Genomic DNA, 15698 nt, shown 5'->3' with positions numbered 1-15698 from the left:
TCCTCAGATTATTTTGGCATCTTCCCAGGATCTGATGGCGAGCCTGACTCTGGTCTGTTTTCCTGTGTCCTTGTTTCCTGCTCTTTAGAGGCAGGTGCTTTAGTCCTTCTTTAGGTTTTAGAGCTTAATGCAGAGAGCAGAGACGCTCCAAAACTTCTTTTGTCAGTTTTCAAAGGGTAAATATTACATCTATCAGATCAGATTTGAGAACCTTGAAGCACTGCTAATGCTGTAGCCCTGGGTATAGTCCCCAGGTTTATGGACTGCAGGTCCATGGGTTTATGGAGGCTCATTAAGCTGTCTGCAGGAGCACATTGCCTTTGTGGTGCTTTTTGTTTGAAGTGTGCTGAGAGATCTGCATGGAAAATTCAGAGCCGTGCCTTTGCTGGCTCGGGAGTGTTGGAGCAGCTGCTGTAATGCATTTCCCAGCTCTGGCCTGGGCTCCTGCTCCTTCTGCTGTGCTAGGAGATACATTAGCCAGCTAATCCATCTCACCGAGTGCAGACTGATGCAGAAAATGCCCCAAGTGCTTTGGCATCATCTGTTAGAGATTTTCCCTCTCATTGGATTGTGGGTTAATGTGCTCCTGCTTCAGCTGTGCTTGCATTGCAGGCATTCTGAAGGAATATTTGCATTTTACCTTCAGTGCTGCCTCCTGGTAGTTTCTTTCCTAAAGTCCTGATCTTTCCTATTCTGTCAACTGTGCTGTTCCTTAATGAAGTGACCTCCAGTGATGTAATTTGCACTTGTGCAAAATACCTTGAATTTTAAAATATTGAGGAGCCTTTACTTGGCTGAGATGATTTGTCAGCAAGCTTCAGATCTTTGTTTCATCTGGTTTTCAGAAAGCTTGTGGTTTTATCAGGAGTTCATTTTGTTCATTTTGTGACTCTGTTTTCCCTTCTGAAGAACTGTGAGAGTTGTCTTCTTATGCCTTCTGTCAGGCAGGTCGTTTCCACTTTCATGTTCTTAGGTGCCCTCTGATTAGAATGAAATTAGAAGAGCCATTCTTCTTATTATGGTTTATTCCCCCCACCTCTTATATAAAAAAAAGCACCTCAGAATATCTGAGAACTTGTTGGGCAACACATGTCCTGTTTTTTCTTTCTTTTTGTGACAGATGGTTACACTGAGGGTTCTTCTTGCTATGAAATCCTGTGCTTTGGAGGTTTGGCTGTTTATTCTTCTCTTCCTCCTCACTTCATTCATTTAAATCTCATCTGGGGTGGATGCTGTGTGTGAAAATCCCTGTGCTGGCCTCCCATCTCTTTCCTTGTTGTGACCTTGACCCTGCCATCAGATTGGGTCTGCATTTTGGCAGCACATGCAGGTAGCATTTCTCCTCCCTCACCCTTTGCTTGAGCCCATGGTAGAAATCTCCCAGGGCTGCACTTTGGCTTGGGCAGTTCTCCCAAGGGCACTGGGGCTCTGGAATGTTTCCTGGCACATCAGAGTGCTGATAAGCACAGCAGTGGAGATAAGGGATAGGCAGGTGGCTGCAGAGGATGAAATCAGACATTTGGTCTTTTATAAACAACATCAGGTTGGGATTCCACTGCAGTTTATTCCAACAGAACCATGCCAAGGCTTACAATTGTGGGAGTGGGTTTTTTGTGGGGGTTATTTCGTAGTAGTTTGTTTTCCTTGGTTATTGCTTCTTGACCACTATCACCAAAAGTGTAACACCATGTGTTTTTGGCATCAGAGCAGTGTTAAATAAGCCTTTTCCACTATAAATCTTCCCTGTCACTGGGAGGGAGCATGATAAATTAGCAGTTAAAAGTTGTTCTAGGATGGGACTTAGTAAGGAAATGCTTAGTTCAAGAATAATGAATGTCTTTTAAAGTTTATTTTCTTAAGTATAACAGAGGTTCAAGGCATCAGATACTTGGCTTTAAAAAAACTTTTGTGCAGGGAAAAGTGTGTCTAATTATGGAGCAATGCTTGATTAAAGTCCTGTAATGCATTAGTTTCTAAGGTGCCCTGATGGCTTTGCTTTCTTTTAGAAGTTCACTCAAGAATTATATTCAAAATCCATTGTGCATGCATGACAATTTTTGGTTTTTCAGACAATTCCTAGAGTCTTTTCTAAGCATGCAGATGCTGGGTGCATGCTTGCCAATGGAGTTGTAATCCACCTGGCTTCACTTGAGACCATGAATTATCTTTTCCTCTGCCTGCTTGGATTTCATGGCCTGTGTTGAGTTTTAGGAGGCAGGTTAAGCATATCCCACTGATTTACTTACACAAAGAGGAGGGGAAATGTATCCACCCAAACCTGCATTAAAAGAGCATTGAGCTTGTTACTGCAAACAGGAGTGGGTAAAGAGATTTATTCCTGCCTGTAAACTTGGACCATATGGTCTGCAAGAAGGAGACACAAAAGTGTTGGTAAAAAAGGTGCTTAATTGGGGCTGCTGGTTCACCTTTGTTATCCCACTGCCTTTTGCAGGGAGCAGGAGGGAAACTGGTGTGAAAAGCTCTTCCTTAGGAGTCAGTCCTGGTGCTCCGGCTTGTAGAGAGAGGAAATGTGGGTGTCTGCAGACCAGCAAAAGCAAAGAAACTCCTTTTCTTCCCCAGTGCCATGCCAGCTCTTGTGCTGTCTTGACAAAGTGTCTTTTCCAAGCGTGGCATCTCTGGGAGACAAGGGCTCAGGGAGCAGAGCAGCCTCCACAGAAAGCTGGGAAGCTCCATTTCAGCTGCTGTCAGTTTGGTGGGTTTGGGTTTGTTCATGTTTTGCCACAATCTTAGATGGCAGCTGATGAACTTGCTTCATTCTAAGCTTTTCTGCTCTCTTTCCTGTCTTCAAGAGACTTCTGGAAATGTGTCTGAGCTCCTTAATAAAATATAGTTTTTTTTTTTTTTTTTTTTTTTTTCTCCTGTTCCCAGAGGGAGGTGTATTTATTTCTCATGTAATTTGTTAATAAGACTTCAAAATGAAGACAGTGTGGAAAAGCTGGCTGTCTCTAGGCCTAGCTTTGTGCTGCTCATGGGAGACATCAATTCACCAAGCTGTGCTGTGGGGATTCTCTAATCTGCCCTGCACCCTGTTAGGTGTTCCCAGGGATTCATTAGGGGGGAAGTGCATCCTTGGAGAGCTCTAATCGAGGTGTTAACAGCTGCAATGCGAAGAAACAGGGCTTGCATTATTTGGGTATTTATTTTAATGTCAGAAGCTTTTGGAGTTTTGTGGCTGTCACATTCCCTGGGAGGCAGAAGCAGAAACATCCCTGGTGGATTCAGGGGAATGGGGGCTCATGCCAATGTGTGGGGCTGGACTTGTTGGAAAACAGTTTGGAATCTTCTTGTTTCAACCCCTTCCAAGTGAAAGGATGGCTTGGCTTCCTGCTGCATTCTTCTCTGCAGTGTGGTTCAAGAAAATGCCTTTCTTCCAGGATGGGGGAAAGCCCTGGAGACTGTGGAAAATAACATAAAACTGTATTTCAGCCAAGGGAGTTTGAGTGGAGAACTCTAAACTGGAGGTAGGCAGTGAAGATCTGTCAGACCTGTAACTTTTAATTTGAGCATGTGGGAATTAGGGGGGGGTTTAAATATGCATTTGAATTTGATTTGGCAAGCTTTTTTTCTAAAGAAAATACCTTGAATGCAAGATATACAAGGACAATGATTCACGGCTGTCATTTGTAAACATAAAGGTTGGCTGTAACATGTATGAATTTTAGGCCAAAAAAAAGTGATGTGTGGGCTTTGGAGCACAAGCAAGTGTGAGTGTGCTGGTTCAGCCATGGAGTGTGGACTGAATATTTGTGAACAGCAGCAGGCACAAGGAAAGAGCCACCAGGCTTTGGTGCTTACCAGACCCTTGCAGGAGCTGCTCTGGTTTGCTGACATGACAGAAAATTGAGCTTTTTTTGGTCAGTTCATGCTGTTTGTAAAGAACTAGCAAATTGAAGTGGCTTGTGAATGGTTGGTCAGACATCAGAGGTGGTGCAGGGCCCTCTGTAGGAATCTGTGTCTACAAATGAGGTAGGAATAGGGTGGAAGGAAGGACCTTCCTATGACACAATGTTAATTTGGCTTTTTTAACCATGCTTTAAAATTGGCTTATCTGGGAGAGCAAGTGTTCTACTTTGTCTCTGAGGCTTGGTTTTTTGCTGTTATTACCACATCACACCTCAGTTTAAATCCCTGCATGGTAAATCCTTGCCTGTATGAAAAGCATGAACAATCTTGGTGGGTTAAAGCAGATTGGGACTGTATGCAGTTGAAAATCTCAACCAGAACTTGGAACTTGGTGTGGTCCTGAACATGCCTGCTTTGCTTTGGGGAGATAAGTAATGAAAGCTGTGTAAATCTATTTCATTCCCAGAAATTTCCACCTCTGAAAGAATTCTCTTAGTTTCTTCTGTGTGACTTGGGAGACACATCAGGGAGGTTTTTACTCATTTTGTCAGATTTACTATGAGACTTTAACTGATGCTTGATTGAAGTAATTGCACAATCAAAGCCTGTCTGCTTCCTCAGAGGAAGAAGCAATTTTTTATTTTATTTTTATGTTAAGTGGGATGTATTCCCTCTGAAAGAAAGCTTTTTCCTGACTTCTTAGGGAATAAAAATCTAGGTCATCTTTCTTCTTTGTATTTTTGGAGTTTTTCCTGTGGTTTTATTAATTGGGATTAGATGCTCTTTGGATCCAGTTCCATCCCATTAGGCTTCCAAAGTCTCTACAAGTCAGTCATGGGAGGTGATTAAATCTCTGCTGAAATACCCAAGAGGTTATTTCCTTCTGCCATCCAGTTTTGACAGTGGATATTTGCTTTTACATTTGGCTCTGAGTCATGGTATTGATACTTCTGATGAAGTGGTGTTAATGCCTCAGTTTAATTCTTTTGTTTGAAAACTGGCATATTTAGAAAATCATCTCTTTTCTCTGTTGAGCTATCAATTGCCATGTCTGCTTGGTAATACTTCTTGTCTGCTTAGCAAAGCTCACAGGGCTCTACTCTTCGTTCCCTGTAAGTACTTTTTGGAAATGTAAGTTATGGTTCTGCTCCTTGTGACCTTGGCAAAAGGAGAGCTGTTGTTTATATCCTGTCTCTCCAGTCAGTAAATGGAAAAGTAAATTCTTTTTTCTTGTTTCTGGAAATTCAGTCTGTTTGAATCTGCAGCCTGGATTGAAGACTTTACAGGAGCATGCAGTGACAGGACAGGGGAATGGCTTCACACCAAAAGAGAGCAGGTTTAGATGAGTTATTAAAAAAAGATTCCTTACTGTGGGGGTGGTGAGGCTCTGGGATAGGTTGGCAGGAGAAGCTGCCCCATCCCTGGCAGTGTTCAGAACAGACTGGATGGAGCTCTCAGCAGTCTGTCCTGGTGGCAGGGGATTGGAATGAGGTGATCTTTGAGGTCCCTTCCAACCCACACCATTCTCTGCTCCTGGAAAAGGGTTTGGGTGCCCACTTGAGGAGTTTGTTCCAACATGCTCAGCCCCTCCTGGTTTGGGTGAATCTCACCCTGCTAGGGTGAATATGGTCATGGTCTGGTAAATCTGTGGTGAGAACAAGTTCTTCTCAAAAAGAAGGCATAGACAAGAACTATTTAAACAATTTCGTATTAGGCAGGTTTTTCTTTTCTCTTTCTTTTAATTGCATCTACTTCATTTTAATTGAAGCCAATAATTCTGTGGGTTTGTGAGGAAGAAGGACAACGAGCTTGCTTCTGTGTGGTTGCATTAGCTGTCAGATGTTAATAAGCCATATGCATATGTTTAATATTTATGAAATTAAGCAAATAGATTCCTGAGTCATTTTAGGAAGCACATGTGTCTTGGTAACTGTAAATTCACAGCAGGGCAGGTCCAGAAGTGCCCTGTTGCAAATGCCCAGAAGTTGCATTTGTGTGCATGCTCTTTGTTTGGGGCTTTGCTTGGTTGTTCCTCCCCCTGGACAGCTGAGGGTGAAATCTGAAGAAAAGCCAGGTCAACATTTTGGAAGATGAATTGAATACTCTACTGTTCATATCTGGTGAGGAAATAAGGAAAAAAATTCCCTGAAAGCAACAGGCTGTGGCACAGGCACAGCTGAGCTTGCATGGGGACACTTCAGTTTCATGTTGCTGCTTCCCTCCCTTGGTTTGAGGATATGCAGGGAACAGACCCACTCTGGCTGCAATAAAAATCACAAATAGTAGTCCTAGCAGTGATCTGAATTTTGTAAAGACATTTATCTGGTTTCTCTTTTTAAAAAAATATTTTGCAAGAATTAATTTTGACGAGACCAGATCTATGAAAAGATCTATAGTGTATGCTGCTGTATATAACAAAATTAAACTTTGTCATAGCTGAAAACAAATGATATTAAATAGTTTTTTTTTTTTTATTATAATGTGTGGGGAGAGAATATATAAGGAAATTCTTGCAGGTTTTTTGTGTGGAATGAAGGTGAGTTCAGATCAGTGAGAACAGGATGGCTCTGTCACAAAGGAACAATGAGGAAGTCATCTGTCTGATAAATATTTTGCCTTCAAATTGGGGAACATGAGGTAATGATTTTTGCTGTGCCCACACAGTCCTGCCTCAATGGCTGGCACTAAGGTTAGATTATGTCTAAGCATTTGCAGAATCCTGGGCTTAACATGAGCATGACAACTTCTTTAAGATTTTAGAGAAGATAAATGGCTCTGCTGAGAGTTAGGAAATATTGGGATGTGACAGAGTGAGAAGAAATGTATTAAGGTGAAAGTCCCCAAGAATGTTGTGCTCTTCAGTTTTTTATTAGTTCCAAGAAGTGTGGCCAGACTGCCAGGGTGGCAGAGGAGGACTGATGTTCCTAGACAGCAAAAGGCAAGGGAGTGGTTTGGCCAGTGTTGACACCTTCAGACTGCTGAGCCAGAATGGGAAGTGTTGGGTCTAACTGGGCAGGAAAGTCTGGCACTGGGATTAGAGGTATTGCAAGAGCTGCCCTCAGAGCCAGGGTGAAGGAGGAAGATCTCTGATCCCAGACAAGTACAGGCAGACAAATGTTTAACTTGTCTTACTTGCAGGGTGTCATATGTTTATCTGTTAAAAAAAAAGATATCTTTGTGGGGATTAGGAACTGAACAATCTGTAGGTGTAACTAGTGGCTGGGTAATCTTTACTGTGAGTACATGAATAGCCTTGTGTAAACAGAAGAGTCCAGATTGTTCTGGGGGTAGTGTCTGTAGGCTTTAAAAGGCTGAAAAAATCATCCTTACACACCCTGGACAAACTGTCAGTGGCAATTGCGTAGTTTGATAAGCTTGTGACTGATGTGCTGTGAACTACAAATGGGAGGCTGCCTTTAAATCCACAAGATCCCTTGTTTTAGGGAAAAAATGAGAAGTTATCTTTAGTTTTGGGGTATGTTGTGTTGTGTAAAGAGAGAGACGGAGATTAGCAGGAGTGAGGGCAATGCCAGGGTGATGGGATGTTGCTGAACATTCAGCTGAGCAGGCTTGGAGGAATTCAGGAGCTGCAGAAATATTTGTTGAGCTTAGTCTAGAAGTGCTGCATTACTTTGAACTTTTTAGTTTCTACTCTTGCAACAAAATTTTGCCAAACAAACCCTTGATTTCTATTCTGTCTGCCTGGTTTGGGGGAAGGTAATATAGGGGGTGTGTGCAGAATGAGCTGCCTTCACATGGGCAGGATCTCAGTGGTGGGTGAGTGGAACAGCCCCTTGGAGATTTGTTTCTTGGGATGAAGTTAGGGAGCTCAAATTGCATGGGGTCTGTGGGGAAACCTTTGCTGCCAGCTGACAGATTTTGGAAGGGAACTTCTCTTCTACAGGGAGTTTGTGACTGGGAAACACCTTGTGGCTCTGGGGAAACTGAAATGCTGGAGTGTGGTCCAGAGGGAAGGCTGCCTCCCAGTCTGACTGTATGGCATAAATGAAAGTGCAGAGATCACAAGGGAGACTTGCTTAGGGAAAGGGACATGGCTACATGAGGAGTTGAGAGAAGGAGTGATGGCGGGGACAATCTTGGAAAACTGGGGAAAAACTGGAGCTCAGAAGTATGTAGCAAGATGTGAAGTTCTTGGAGGGTGAAGGCATGGGGAGGCTGTGGCAATCAGAGGTGAGGACAGTGAGTGTGTGTGCTTGAACATTGTGCTGTGGGGCTGTAGGTGTCTAAATGGAAATTTTCCAAGCCTGGGTACAAAAGTCTTGGCCAGGAGAAGAGGAAAGGTGCAGGAGGCACTCAGAGCTGTGTTCCCTCACTGGGCTGGAGCAGCACCTGGGTGTGTGAGTGCTTTACAGAGCTGGCCAAGTGCCTGGAGTGCAGCATTTTTAGGGGCTCTGCTGTGCCCATGGGACGCCCCTGTGGCAGTGCAGGCTCTGGGTAACTCCTCCTGCCCTCCCTGGGAGCCGGGCTTTGAGCAGAGGAAATCCTATAGAGCGCTAATGCTAATCACTCTCTAATCAGGAATGTGAAATTTGGGCATGCTTCAAGCATTAATTATCATGGCTTAATTTCCTTATCTGGTAAAGTGGGGATAATGCTACCTCATGGTGGTTTTGAGAAGGTCAGTTATTTAATGCTGACTGTGCATGCCAAGGAAAACTGGAGAGGGGGAGAAAAACAGTAAACGTGTCGCAGCAGGATTTGAGCAGGGCAGAATAAACAAGGTCTGAGGATAAACTGGCATTGCCTGAGTGTGTTAGCTGAGTGTTGCCTGTCCAAAAGGCTGAAGAGGTGGGATCCTAACAAACTGCAAAGAGCGCTCCCTCATGCTGGTGCCTGGCAGGCCATGCACTTAAACTGTGTGTTCAGAAAAACGTGTAATGCCCAGGCCATATATCATGCAGGTTGTTAGAGGAATAACATGACTTTGAGGCTCTGCCCTGCCTGGCTTAGTTGGCATAAGGTAATGGATATTGAGGGGAGGAGCTGAGTAGCAGCCTGATTGCATAAGCCTTTTTTCCAAAGGAAACTGGCTAGCACAATGTGGAGATAAAATAAATTTATATTGTGGTGCACGACCACAAGAGGGATCAGACCACTTGAATTTTCACTTTTTCAGTTTTGGTTCTGCTTTCTTTCATGTAGCCTGTGTTACATACGGAGATTTTAATTGTCTGACTTGCCAATGGTAATATGAGAAATTTGGTTGAGTAGTGGGCTTGCCTAGAGTTTGCTTTCTGTCTGTTTCTTGGCTTCAGTCTCTGCAGTAAAAACAAAGCTGAATTACTGCATGACTGTGATAAATAGATTTACATTTCTGCTTGCACAGGAAGTTCTCTTACTGTTTGCTAGGTAAAGCTTCATTTCCCATACTCTGTTTTTTTTTTAAAGTGAATATTCTAAGAAGTGACTGTGCTGTGGAGTTCAGATAAAATACAGAGCCTCTATTTTATAGGAGCTTGATCATTCAAACCTGATTTCTCTCTCCTGGTTTCTTTCTTCTGGAGTATCAGTTGTGTAATTGGCAAACAAATGCTCTCCTGAAAGTGACCATTCCTTGAATATAATGGACCACAGTTATTTTTTCTTACACCTAATTAGCCCAACATTTTGTTTTAAAATCCATTTGCTTTCTAGGTAGAGTAGAAAGATGCAAAGTTGCTTGAAGGAGAATTGTCCCAACTTGTTTCTACTGTGTCCTTCCTCCACAAATATAGAAGCAGCTCTATCATTGAAAATTTAATGAAGCTTTCATCAATACAATGCTGTGCCTCTTCATTCTCTGAAATGTATGCATTTTTAATGAGCTTCTAATTCTAATTCCAGGTAACAGGAACAACTGAACATAACCATAAATCTGATTTATTTGTGAACAGCGTGTCCCACATAATTTACAATTCCTTAAGTTGTCACTGATGACTTTTGGCTGCTTTTGGTAGTTTATTAAAAATGTTTTGTTTCCAACTTTTTTTTTTTTGTAAAAATCAGCATCAGCAAACAGAAGCAATGACCTTAAAACAACAAGGTGATTATCCCAGTGTTGTATTGGAGTATTTGCATTTTTAATTTTTTTTATTTTAAATTTCTTAGCAAGCCTGGGGTTAGTTCCTTAGTTAAAAAGTACAATAGTGGGAAAATATTTTGGATATGTGGGAGAGCTGGTAATACTGAACAAAATATAGTATTGTGATAATTAATTGCAGAAGATGGAAATAGTCTAGGAATAGCTGTGTACTGCACTCTGGACAGTCTCAGACTGGAGATATGAAGCATCCAATAATGTTGCACTGCTGGAAGAAGCAACCAGTCTTGCTTGGCTTTTTCTTACTGGGAGTTAATCATAATGCGGAAAAAATAATATTATTTACCAAATTTTATGCAACAATGACACCTATGAGTACATAATTACATTTTCAATTCAAATAAGAAAGCATTAACATTGAAACATTGTTTTGGTCATATGAAAATATTTTATTGTTCTATCTGCATTATTTAATTTATGGTCCTTTTATTGTTTCTCATAATCTTAACTGACATTTATCCATAAATATTTAATTTGTGTTTTGGATGTTAATTGCAGAAAAAGGCCACATAGAATGTGATGCCACTGAGTAGGGAAACATAAAATTTAATAACCAGAAACATTCTCTACTACACATAGCATTGCCTTTGTAATAATACAGAGAGTAATGTAGAAAGAGGGGATGGGATGAATACCATTCTTGGCAATGTGCAATTTTTTGTTTTATCTATTAAGTTCCTTGAAAAGAAATATTAGTTTAGTACCAGGAGGAAGCTGCACTTGCATGGCATGTGTTTGTATCCTGACTTCTTTTGACAGTTCTTATTTTCTTACATTGATTTCCTTGGAGCATTACACCAGCAGGATGTTTTTCCATATACATTTTTATAAACACTTTTTAGCAGCTTCACAAATGGAAGCAGTATGCTGAGCACGTTATATGGATATCCTGAACTGTTTCAGGTGTGTGAAGCAGCCCCACAATTCTGTTCAACCTTTGGAGAGACTCAGAACTTGTTGTCCTTGGTGGTGTCTGCGTGGTGCAGACCAAGGGAAGGTGTTGTGCTGGCATCTCCTGGGAGGTGCAGCTCTGGAGCAGCGTCCTTGGCACTGCCAGCCTTGGCACAGGCTTGGGCATCCCTGAGAGCCAGAGTGGGGCAGGGGTGGTGCCACTGCTGCCCTCAGCGAGCCCTGCCCTGGGGAGGGAGCTGTGGGAAATGCAGCACAGCCTGTGGCTTGGAATCCCTGATCTGGATTGTTGCAAGAACCCTGTTTTTTTACCTTTTAAATGCTTTCCTAAATGATTTCAGGGCTTTCAGAAACTCCTTCCTTACAAGTTTGGATCTGGTGTGGGCAATTAAATCTGGCATGTCCTGAAGTAGGAAAATGAGTGTTTGCTGTGTTGGTCTCTTCTAGAGACTTGACCCTGGGCAGTGCCAGCTCTGTGTCACTGATGGGCACTTCCACTGTGGACTGATATCCCTATTTACTGAATTTATGATGGCTAATTACAAAAAATCAAATTTCTACTTAGCATTCCTGTAGGGGGATACAGTATGAGTAAATGAAGGTGGTACAGAATGTAATCTTATCCCCCAATGAGTTACAGCTGGACCAATTACTAAAGATTAGGAGCAGGGCTGATGTTAACAGGCCATACCTATAGCCAATAAGAACAGTGGTATAAAAGAGTGGGTTGGTGGGATCTGGGGTCAGATGGCTGCTACAAGGGCCAGGAACAGTCAGTGCTTAGAGGAGCTGCCTACAAGAAACATTGAGGAGGTGTGAAACTCTGGTGGTATGGAACTCTTGCAGCATAATGATAATAGAACTCTTGATATATAAGACAATACATTCCCAGTTCCTGGTTGTTTGGAATGCAGAGCTGTACGTCAGAAGAGTGGATGAAGGATCTGTGTTAGCAAGGCTGTTGTTTTAAAGACTGCCTCAGTTCTTCAGGTGCTGGAGTGCCAGAGTAGCCTCACATGTGCAAGTAGTTCATGGAAATAGTGAAAAATCTGCATGTGATAATTATTTTCAGGACCAAACCTCTGCTATTTATTTTCCCTTCTAAAAAACGTACATCAGTGTTTCTGATAGTTGTTTTTCTGTTAAATAGTTTACTTAACACAGACAAACAGTTTATTTAAGATAAGTTGATAGCACCAGACTTGGAGTTTGTCCTAATACTGTCACTTCTCACATTTGGCTTGGACTATTTACCGGAAGCTGAAGGTGAATGAGATGAGGGAGAGGTGGAGGTTTGTGTCATCTGCCCCTTTAAATGTGATCAGTTCACATTTAATGGCTGTTGCTCATCTTCTTCTGAGTGATACCAGACCTTCTGCTTGCCAGTCTTGACTAGGTCAGATTTTTACTAGGGACTATAATAAATACACCAGTCCAACTTCATTTCATAATGAGAGAGCATTTTTTTCGTTCAAGACTGGAGCAACTACATTAATAAAACTCTGTTTGTTTTTCTGTCCTAATAGCTCCAGAATTATTTTTCCAGTTGTTTTGCGGACACTTCACCTAATTCAGAATGGATCTTTACTCTGTCTCACAGTTTCTTCAAGGATAATTCGAGTATTGTTGCCTGGAATCTGTTGAGGAATGCATAGATAGTGCATAAAAGCCACATTCCAAGCTTTGTTTTAGAGTTTAGCACCCAAAAGTTAGAAAATTGCAAGATAAGGACTCAGGCTTAGTGTGGTTCCTCTGTTTATGTGGTAAGATACTATTATTGACATGGAATGGTATTTTTCATCTTGCAAGATGTGTTTTATGCTGTAATCACAATATTTTAATCCATTACTTTTTGGACATATCAAACATGTACAATGAATAAGAGGAGCATTGATTTCTTCCTTTTCTTTAACGTTCTTGATATAAAACTTTTTGTGCCTATGTATTTCTCCTGTGATATTAAAGCAGTGCTGCCTCTTCTTTCTGATGAGAAAAATCAAAATGGTTTTATGGGGTCTCTACATTTTATATGTGCTAAAAGGGGAAGGGAGGTGGTGGAGTCACCATCCCTGGGTGTGTTTAACAAAGCCTGGATGTGGCACTGGGTGCCAGGGTTTAATGGAGGTGTTGGGGCTGGGTTGGACTCCATGATCTTGAAGGTCTTTTCCAACCTTGTGATTCTGTGAACTTCTTTTCCATCAACACCTCATCTTCAAATACACAGCCTGCTTCCCCAGCAAACCAAACCAGCCTTCAGAAAGCCTCCTGATGCCAAGTGTTAAACTCAGAATGTGCCAATCCCGTGAGTAGCTGCTGGGCGTTCCAGAAAAGGGTGTTTTCATGAGTTAAGGAAATGATACTTCAGCTTTTCTGTGCATCATAATTTTGGAATTTTTACAAGTTTTACCATAGAGTGTTAAGGAGTTGAATGGACTTCAAGATCATCTGGTACCAAACCCCCCTGCCATGTGCATGGATACCTCTGAAGGTCTTAAATTTTGTGTTACATTTACCTTTGCCAGGCATCTATAGTCGTACCCTTTCCAGTGGTTTTATTATTGCTTGGGCCAAAAATGTTATGGCTCTCTCCAGACTCTGTTTCCAGCACAAATGAGCTTTGTTACTGGCCAGGTTGGTGTAAAATATTTTTATGCTTTGGATGTGATCAGACACCACTGGTGATGCCTTTTATGTATAAGGACAACAGGAAGACAAGTGGTGTGGTTAAGAGAACAAATTAAAATTACTGGCTGCGGGAGTGTGGTGACTTCCACTGAGCCTCCCTGGTTACTCCAGCTAATTAAAATCCAGGTGTTCTGTGTCACATGCCTGTCCCATCCTCGTGTTCCAACCCATTTTTTGGCACTGAGTGGTGAATCAGCTCAGGAAGGTGATTCCTTTTAGGGTTTTAGACTTTAGGTTATCAGCTGAATTACCTCCTTGTGCTGCTCCTGGGCACAGGTGCTGTTGTAGCAGGGCAGATCTAAAATAGGATAAGCTACTGTAGGACTGGACTTGACCCTGCACTTGTAGTAGCCATATTAGATACCAGTAAAAATAAATATATGAATTTGTATGAGGTGGCTGCATGTATCTTTGCTGATAACTCCAGTGCTGTCCTGGTGACATTCCTGCAGCCTGAGGTGCCCTAGGTGTGTGTCAGCCATGCAGAAAAAGCTTTGATCTCACATGATCCCACACAATTTCCCCAGTCCCTGCTGTGGGAGTTCAGATGTTTGTTTTAGTTGACAACCTGAGCTTGCAGAGGCTCCATTTGTCTTTTGTGGCTTGGATTGGGATTTCACTTAAACAAATGGCAAGGAACTGCCTCCTCATGTTATGTAAAGTTTGCTCCTGAAAATAAAAGGATCACTTGTGGATTACTGCAAGTGTTGCAATTTGAAGAGAGCTGTGCTGGGGAGGAGACAGCTTTCTTCTTGAAGTGGGGGAATAGTTTTCAGATCTCTTCTTTTTTAGATATTTTCATGGTTCTTTCAAAACTTGTGCAGGGATTTGGTTCACAGTGGACTTGGAATGTTGTCACCAGTGTGAATGAAAAGCTGGTGTGAGAGATTACTCAGGAGGGTGCACAATGTGGTCCTTCAAAAGAGTGATGGGTTTTGTTTGGCTTATTTTTCTTCTCTACATAAATGGAAGTGAAGGTAATGCAAAGCCAAATCTGTTTGGAAGGTAATAGGAATGGCAGTGAAGCAAGTTTGATATTTGATGTGTCCTGGCTGTTGTCACCAAGCTGCTTTTTCTCTTCTCTCTCTCTTTTTTTTTTTTTTAACATGGTTTATATTGGTGGTAGGCAGAAGACCTTTCATGAGTCCCAACTCACAGTTCTCTGCAAGGAAAGGAAAAAGGCTTGGATGAGCTGTAGTGTAAAAAGTAAACAGATTTGGGCAGGGAAGGTGAAGATACATAGGAACAAGAACCAGTTTCCTCCTGATTTAGTTGATGCAGTGTCTCCTGCTATGGGACTGGCCCAGTTTCATGCATGAGTTTTCAGTGGAGCGCCAGGATGGGATAGGAAATAACCCTGGAATTAGAACTTCATAGAGCATAAGTTTCAATATTTGTGGCTCCTTATCTCTGTGTTATTTTTTTTTCACACCTCTCCCCCTGAAACAGAGGGGCAGCTGGTGTCAGGGGCTGTTTGTGCATTATCACAGAGATCACATGTGTGCAAGTCATCTTTGTCCCCTGGCTTGGGAAGCCATCCCACAACTTCTGTCTGTGCTGGTGTGCACAGAGGGAGAGAAGAGCAGGAAAAGTCTCACTCCCATCAGCATCACGAGAGTACTGTGTGTCCCCAGGAGCCTTAACCTTGGGGTCTTTTCAAAGCAGAATAGATGCTGTGCAGGTGAGTCAGCCTTTTGTGCTAAGGGCCAGGTGCTTGACTTATTTTCAAGCTGGCATGCTGGGACACACTGGCATTCATCACATTTGTAAACACTCAGAGCTGAGGAAGGCCATTGTCTGTAACCGGTTTTCCTTAATGCTCTGGGAGTGACTGCCTTGACGCATTTTCCCCACGTGGCTTCGGCAGCCTGTGAAACACAGAGGAAGCGTTTCTGCTCTGTGACCTTTGCAGCAAAGTCATCCTCAGGGAGGACAAGCAGGAGTGAGTGTCTGCATGTCTGCACTTCTGGTGCTGTGCCCAAATATGTGCGCTTTTGACTCCAGAACAGGGAGTGAAAGACTCCGTGTCTTGGGCCAGCCCTTGGGCAATGCAGTTCTTGTCCTCTCTTTTCTGCTCTACGTGAATTTGATGGTTCACAAGTCGTTCCTGCAGAGCAGGAAGAGAAATCTTATGGTTTTA

At 42.4% G+C, this 15698-nt stretch overlaps 1 protein-coding gene across 1 annotated transcript in view; it reads left to right on the top strand.

Moving 5' to 3' along the window:
* The window catches only part of MNAT1 (MNAT1 component of CDK activating kinase), a 118903-nt gene that overhangs the window by 3107 nt on the left and 100098 nt on the right, over nucleotides 1-15698 (top strand). The window lies entirely within an intron of this gene.

The sequence above is a fragment of the Melozone crissalis genome, unplaced genomic scaffold (genome assembly GCF_028551555.1).
Source record: "Melozone crissalis strain CALT ecotype California unplaced genomic scaffold, PUWL_Pcris_2 ptg000056l_1, whole genome shotgun sequence".
Classification (NCBI taxonomy): Eukaryota; Metazoa; Chordata; class Aves; order Passeriformes; family Passerellidae; genus Melozone; species Melozone crissalis.
The sequence above is the reverse complement of the archived record's forward strand: the minus strand, read 5'-3'. Positions and strand labels throughout refer to the sequence as shown.